Raw genomic sequence first — 8,614 nt, 5'->3', positions numbered from 1 at the left:
ATGTGATCTCATTGCACTGATTAAAGGTTGCAAATGAAGGGTCCGGATTCTCATCAAAGGTTCGCACACCGCACGCTCCCCAACTTTGTCTTCGTTTAATTTTACATCGTCTTAGCACAAGGCCCCAGCTACACGTTCTGAATCTCCTGAATAGCTCGCGAACTTTGACCTTTTCAGATTAAAAGCCCATTCTCCACTCTCTCTCACACACAAAGTCCAATTTCACTTCGTATGAACCACAGTGGCTGGAAAATGGTGGCGCCTGTAATAAGTCGTGAAGAGCAGCCGATGTTGAAACAGACGACTGCGTATAGGTATTGCGATAACAACGGCAATGAGAGCCAATAAATCCTGGCTGGCTGAAGATCGAGAAAGCAATATTTTGTTTTTTCACCGAATGAATCACACACGTATGACGTTCGGAATTAATATTTAAATTAATTCCGAACGTCATACGTGTGTGATTCATTCGGTAATTCAAATCGATGCAAAAACATTTGCACATGATACGTCGAGGGGAGAGATGAAAAAGCCGAGAACAGCAGAAGTTATGGATTTGCCACGGTCCCCATTGGCTGCATTGAAAACGTATCCCTCTGCTGGTGCTGCATGGCTGCCAAATAAACAAGGGATTTGATCCACCCCTCTCACACACACACACACACACACAGAGACACACTCGAGACACGCTCTGGGTTTAAAACAAGTCCAGCTAGCTACACTCCCACTTTAGGCGCCCTGCAATACTAATAATCGGAGATTCTCCCTCTGACGATTAAGACGCCCATGGAGGCATGGAAAAGATCTCAATTCCATTATCGTCTGTGCTGCTTCACTCTGTCCACTGAGCCTTTTACTTACTTATTAGCACGAGCCTGCCGTATTTTGTTAAGGGGAAGCGCTTATTGAAATCCACATGAAAAAAAGGCAATTTCCCTCGTTCTTTCTTTTCCTTCCCCCCTTTTGCTCCCTCACTCTCACACTTCATTGGGATCAGACAGATCTAAAGAATGGCATTTGCGCACTAATGAAATTCACTCCGCATCATTTCCGATGTTAATCTCCGCATGGAAACCGACTCGGGAGTCTTTATTTACTCGTTTGCATGTGACAAACGGTCAGAGTTGACTTGAATTTCTCTCCCCCCCTCCCTTCTCCCTCCCTCCCCCCATCCTGTTTAAGCGAAGCTACAGGCTGGGAGCGTCGGGGGCCCAGCTCGGAGACTGCAGCTTCCACTTTGATGTATTGGAGTTAATATCTTCCTGACATTTCTCAGGACAGATTTTCATCACTGGATTCATCTGTACTTTTGGGGGCCCGTGTGATAAATGAGTCGGGACATTCATTTTCCTCCCCTCATCTCTCGCCCCTGTGCAGAGGAGATGTGTGTGTAGGTGTAAATATGTATCTGCCGTGGAGACGCCGGGGTGTGAATCCTTGCATGGGGTTCGGTCTCCTTGTGTGTGTGTGTGTGTGTGTGTGTGTGTGCATGCGTTTGTATACGTAGCCCCCAGTAGCTCAGAGTGAGCCGGAGTCTGGTCGTGAGCCTACTTGTGACACGAAATAGACGGCGGCGTTAATGGAACTGACGTTAATTTGACAGAGCGCTCAGTAACATGCAAAGTCACTCACAGTTCATGAGAATAATATTAACTCGGCATTAACATGCACGGCTGTCTGTCGCACCAGATGCCGAGTTTTTGGAGAGAGAGAGAGAGAGAGAGGGAGAGCTCTGCAGCAGCAGTCTTTCTGGGCCACGAGTGGATGATGGCTGGAGTTTATATGCACGAACGAGAAAAGCCTCATTCTTACTGTGTTGGTGCTGACACGCTTGAAACTCCGGTGCTGCGGCTGCAGGGAGACACTCGGCACGGCTGTCATCCAGCTGCATTCTGGGAATAGCTAAACGCAACCCGACGACCTACAGGTTATGGTTGGGGAGCCGGTTTGGACGTGAAAAACACTACACGGTGGATATAGCTTTTTCCACTTGATGAATTGCTGGCATGCCCTTGAGCAGAGCAACACACACACACACACACACACACACACCGACACACACACACATATATAACAGGTGTAGCCAGTGGAAATGCTGAGGGCTATTTAGTCCCGGCCATTAACACTAATCAAAAACCACTTTACCTGATAAGAACTGCAGGGATCGTCTCCCCAACTACCGGCACCCCCATCCCTCTTCGCGAGTATTGACCCGGCCTGAACAAGGTGCCACTAGTAAGAACCATGAGGGTGATGAAGAGATAGAGGTGAGAGCGCTAAGCTGTGGCAGAGAGCGACAACAGGGAGCGTTGAGCCGCTGAGCCGGACGATCGGAACGCGATCGGTCGCAGGCTGAACCAGGTAAGAAGGCAATTTGCTGTTCACACAACATGCCCTACATGGCTAGACACAAGCACATTAATGCAAAACACACCGAGGGGAGAAATACGGCGGGCCACAACACACACACACACACACACACACACACACAAACACACACACAAGCAGAGAGGGGCCTGTGTAGGATGTATTGGACATTGACCAGACCTCATGAAAGATTCAGTTATGTAGATGGACTGCATGTTGGGCTGCCTTAGTGAGCAAAGGCCACAGGGGCCACCTCCACCTCCTCCTCCCTCTCCTCCTCCTCCTCCTCCAGGTGATAGAAACCTCCTGATGTCACTAAAATACAATAGTGCATCGTGTTTGTTTCATCATCAAATTTTGATGGAGAACATTTGCATTTTTTTCCACCAGGAAGACGAAACAGTGACGATACAAAACTGACTACATCTGACATTAAATGTGACTGGATCCTTGGTATGATGTGTTTAAAGGTGCCATGATCAGTATTCTCTCTCTCTCTCTCTCTCTCTCTCTCTCTCTCTCTCTCTCTATATATATATATATATATATATATTTATAATGTCTAAGGGGTTGTGATGAATCCAGGACTGTATATGATGATGGACGTCATGAGACATGAACACGTCTAATCATTTCCGGTCACTCATAATGTATTTTTAAGTGTTCATTTGTCTGATTAGTTTAGTTTTAGTTATTAGCCGCTGAAAAAAACAGGAAGTGACATCACCATTGACAGCTGACACTGTTTCTTGATTGGTCGGATGGGTGTATGGGCAGGACATCGGTGCCACAGCTCCACTTCCTGATCTCTACTGAAGAGTCTGACTCCAGATGACACCGTGTTTTGGTCTCATTATATACAGTGGGAGGAAGTTGAGATGCATCGTCCATCTTTATGTACAGAACATGTGTGGACCGTCATTTTACTTTGTCCATCAGCCAATTAGTTTGAACTAAAACAAGAGAGAATGTGTTTGTTGAAGCTGATGAGACTAAAATGTTTTCTCAGCCAATGATTATCAACTTGAAATGGACTAAAAGTAAACTTGTATCCAAATCGAAAAAGGGAAAGTCGAGGAAAATCTCCTCGCTCTTATGTAGAATCTCTGAAAGCGGCTCTTGTTTTATCCCTCGGCTCTCCTTGGCTGCTCCACCTACACAATCCCCTCAACCAGGCTGTTTGTGTCTGCGCCGGGTTTTTTCTGATGTTTTCCACTCTCCCAACAGTGTTCGGCGAAGGAACACTGTAAATCTGCTGTGTGGCTGCGGTGGTGTCAGCACCCACATGGATGCTGGAGTCTGGAGGCTGTTGGGGCTCGGATCAGGGGAGGAGGAGAGAAAGGGTTGCCGAGAAGATCGTGTTGCAGGAAAAGACAAGAAAACTGCGGTGTGTCCTACTGCAGTTTTCCACCGCTCCATACATGCATAATTCAATTTAATATTTTCCCATTTTGTGCTTGTAAATATTCATGAATGATAAGAGCTCAGGGCGAACTTCTTCCAAAACTTGGCGAGCGGGTGGAAACTTGCTTCCCTCGACACGTGTCTTGGCCGGAGTTGTTTTTGTCGCCCCTTGCTTTAACAAGATCAATATCGCAACATCGCTGTTCCACCACCACCCCCCCCCCCCCCCCTCACTACATAAAGTGTTATGTTACACCATCACCGGCGCATGAAAATAATGAATTCACGGCTTGACACAAAGGCGGATGACGGCATATTTGAACAGTCAAAGAGAGCGAGAGGGGAGAAAGAGAGAGAGAACATTCCCAAAATTAATTTTCATCTCCAGGGTTCATGCATATTTAATAGAGAGCGCTTGAATATCATGGGGTAATACTAGCCCGGCGTGCATACAGAGGCCTGGGCTGCGGAGAGAAAATAAACGACCGTGATCGTTGTCATGAGCAATAACTCTCTGTAGAGCTGGGAAACAAAACAGCCAGAAATGCTTTGATGAAGGAGAGGAGTAGGAGGAGGAGGAGGAGGAAGAGGAGGAGGGGGGTGGCGAAGGAGAGAGAGAGAGAGACGTAGGAAAGCGAAGGAAAGCGAGCGAGACAGAAAGAAGCTGTAGCAGAGGTTAAATGCTGGTGGAGTGATGGTCCCCTTGGATGCAGCTGCCGTGGCTGCCGCTGTCTTTGTTTTGCAGGGGGGGGGGGGGGGGGGGTCAGAGCAAGGGAGTATGGGATATGGGGATGGCGAGGGGGCGGCGGCGGCGGCGGCGGCGGCTGACGACTGAGTGACAGTAGTTGACAAGCCCTGTGGATGGCATCCCAGGAGGCTCTTTGTTGCCCCCCCCCCCCTTCTTCAATGAGTAAACACATCACAGAATCAGCACATGCAAGAGTGTGTACGCTCGTCTCGCTCGTACACACGACTCTGCACGTAGACATGCACACACACACACACACACACTAATCCTTGAGAACACGCTCGCACAAACAAATACAAGTTTTTTTTGGGGGGGGACTGTCAGTGAGGAGCAGACAGAAAACGAAGCTCCAACCCCCCCTTTTTTTTTTAAGCGCATATCAAACATTAAAGCGTCCGCCATTACTGTCTCTGACATCAGGGCGCGCGCTCCTTTCACCTGTGAGCTCCAGGTAGCGCAGTGCAGCACATACGGAGCGAGTGTCTGTGTTTACCTATTAAAAGTCCCGGGCGCTTATCCCACATTCATCCCACGTGCAGGGGGAAAAAAAAATGAGGCATGAAACAGCGTTGTCATGCTGAACAGAATTTTAATTACCGACCCACTCCTCCCTTCCCGGCATGTGCGCTCCGCTCCCAATTGGTCTGAAATAACGGCGGAATAAAAAAAAAAAAAGGGGGAGGAAGAAGAGGCGCCGTGAAAGAAGAGGAGGCCTCTGAGCGGTTAGACAGCGCCATTAACACGCGGCGCTATCAGAGCGTTCAGGAAAAAGGCAATATCAGGGTGCAATATTAACAGCATGCGGAGCGACTCAGCCACCTGAAAGCAATGAGAAGAGGGACGAAATATGGCAGTCATTTTCTTTTTAAAGGTACCAAGGCTCTTCTTTCTTCTACTGGAGAATTAAAAGCGTCGCTGCTAAACCCACCTGTTTTGAATGGGCCCTTATCTTGGCCTGTGTTAAGGCTGCGGAGCTACTTCAGCATTATTCCCTTGTCATTAGCGATTCCTCCTCAAACAGTTCTACAATATTTTCTATTGTGTGTCTGTGGTGCAGAGTGAAATCAGCAAACGTTGTGCTCATCCTACCTGGTTTATCTGCAATGAAGGTTTTAAAGTCAATGTTTTTCATAAATTGAAACTATATTGGCTTTATTACTGTTCATGTGTCCAGTTTATAAAGCTTGAATCATTTATGAACTGCTGTTCCCCCCTCCCCACCCCCCCACACACACATTGCACGTCATCTATTGAAGAGATCTGTTCAGCAAATCGACACAATCCTCACAAATTTTCAAAATAAAAGCTCTAATCAGCTCAATTTAAAGCTTTGCAGCAATAAAACAAATGTCGTCCTTTTACTTTGAAAACTGATTGCCAAACAAGAAATGATTCTATGAATACCATGATGGAGATCAGCACCCCTGAATGTCTGTTTCAGTCCAATTTGGTGAAATCAACAATCATCTGGTCGGGCCACTTTTACCCTGCGTGCCGCCTGTTGCTGACCAATGCTGTGATTTATCTGAAGACATAGAAGAAGACATGTTCACCTTGGTCCGGTGACTCCATATTAAGCCCCGCCCCCACTGACGGCAAGGCGCCGTTTCACATTTTATTGATATTTTTATCGTACTACGAGTCCATATTGCACCAATTTGACTCCACACTCCCTCGCCCCCTTAACGATACACATTACCAGTGTGCAGCCGGTAAGATGAATCATTCTCGAGACAGAGATTTCTGAAATTAGTAGGTAGAAGATGGAGAATTTGAGGGAGAAGCCGCCACATATGCTAAACGCACATTCAAACCCAGGCTAATTGAAGCAGGGCCTGTGTTTCTCCTTCAGCTGAGCGTTGCGACGTAAAGCTGAGGAGATGTGAAGCGGAGCTAAAGACTGACGTTGATCTGCCAAAACTTGCTTGATTAGGGCGGCTCTGCCCCTGCCCCCTTCTCCCCACACCGCCCTCACTCCCTCGCCTCCCTCTGATCCCTCCCCCCCAACCCCCTATGCGCTCCGCCCCGACAAAGCTCTTCCCTGACAGCTCAGGGAACGCCACTAACTCATCTCGGGCCCCGCAGCTCCGACACCCCGCTTGTTTTATTTCCCACCCGCTAAATTGAGTCGTAAAGACTTGTAAAAATAATGACGGGAGCAGACTGGAGCCGACGGGATGCGTACCATTTTTTTTATTTTTTTTACACCCCCCCTCTATCTCCCTGACTTCACCCCCATGCGTCCCAGGTGGGCTGTTTGTCAACCCATTTAAAAGCTGTGACAGGTTAACAAGAGCGAGGAGGATATTTACGGAACGCTGACCTCTGGCTCGGCTAAATTCGGCATTTTGATGCAGGTGTGCGCCAAATGTGTAAATTGACCCCCCCCTCATGTGAAGGATGTGGGGGCACATCTGAGACATGCTGGACAGATGTGCAGGATCTGTTTATACACCAGCCTCCTGCACCAAACACTCGGACATACGGATACGGTAACACAAAGCCAGATCTGTGCGGAGGTGGAGAGGATGGACTTAATCTTTAGGCCCAGTGTGAGAACACACACACACACACATTATAAATCCCACTTAGGACAAAAGCGAATCAATCTTTCATATTCTCTATCTCACTCTTTACTCATTAACCGTTTCAGCATTGATTGGTATTCCTGTGGCAGTTAACCCGTGTTTAACAAAGGCAGTAAAACGGGAGGGGGTGTTAAATTCAGTCAGAAGCAATACAATTCATTAAGTGTAATTTGTTGAGTGTGTACCCCATAAATCATACTCTGCTGGGTGGGAGCACTGCAGCACTGTATGGTGCAGGGGTGGCCCCGGCAGAATAATGCAACCCAACGTGCAGAATCCTCTCTCCCTGAAGCATGCTAGTGCTGTTAGAGACCAATGGAGCCACAAGGAAGGGAGGGCGCACGTTGAACAACCCTGTTAACGTGCATAAAAAAAGTCCTGCAGCATTTAATCACCCCCCTATTGAAGATTTTTCACACCGCCAAGATTTCTTCACTTGGATGGTACACCGTCTGCAGGAGGAATTGAGCGTCCATTAATCTTATTGTTCAGGGAAGAGGAATTCCACCGGAGCGGCCTGACAAGTCGGAGGCAAAGTGAGCTAGACTGACTCTGCTCAAATGGTCCCCTTGTGGACTGATGGAGCGTGCTCTTTGTTGTAAGAGACTGATGTCCAGACTCCAACTTCTCCCCTGGGATTAAGCCATCGCTCCTGACCCTGTATGTGTGTGTGTGTGTGTGTGCACATGTGTGTCCTTGTACATGCCGACATGCCTGCCCCCAGTCAGGTAGCGCTCCCGCACTTTTCATCCCCTTCAGGACTCGCCCATGTGTGAAGGAGGGACGCACTCAGACTGTAAAAGCTTTACGTGCCACCGGTGTCACTATGGATCTCTTGTCACTCAACTGCACTGAGCGAAATGGACAACTGGCAGCCGTTTCCTTGGAGAGGAGGAGGAGGAGGAGGAGGAGGAGGAGGAGGAGGAGGTGATGTCCTGCAGCCATGTTGGAGGTCAGGTCCTGGCAATAGCAACTGTGAACTGTTGCTGTAGGCATCACTATATAGGGAGTTCCCCAATTTGTAGTGGTATCCATATGTTTAGTGAGGTTTTTTCTACCCTTTATAGTGCACTTGACAAACAGTGTACAACCGATGGTCACCAGCCGAGCAGTATATACCATCATGCATTGCGCTCGCTGAGACAAACATTTGTTGTGGGGTTTTCCACCGGCCAATGTCATGATCCTTTAACAATGGCGTTTTGACAGGCGTAGAGAAAATGCTTTTATTTATTTTTCTGATGAGCTCATTACATAGTGCTCCATATAGAAGAGCCTTTATAGTAAAGTAGGGGTTATTGATTGAGTGGGTGATTTGGGACACAGCCTGGGTCTGCACCACTCCTCTAATGTAGACCCCTGCCCGTCCATAAAACATGGGAGGAGGCAAACTGATTAGCATGAATAAAAAGTGTATTTTTGGTCCTCAGCTTGAATAAATTATGTTCACTCTCAGCACGGAGAACAGCTGAACATATGCTAGAAATGATCTCAACAATTTTACTCA

This window comes from Pleuronectes platessa, chromosome 20 (genome assembly GCF_947347685.1).
Source record: "Pleuronectes platessa chromosome 20, fPlePla1.1, whole genome shotgun sequence".
NCBI classification, from domain to species: domain Eukaryota; kingdom Metazoa; phylum Chordata; class Actinopteri; order Pleuronectiformes; family Pleuronectidae; genus Pleuronectes; species Pleuronectes platessa.
This window is presented reverse-complemented; position numbering follows the sequence as displayed.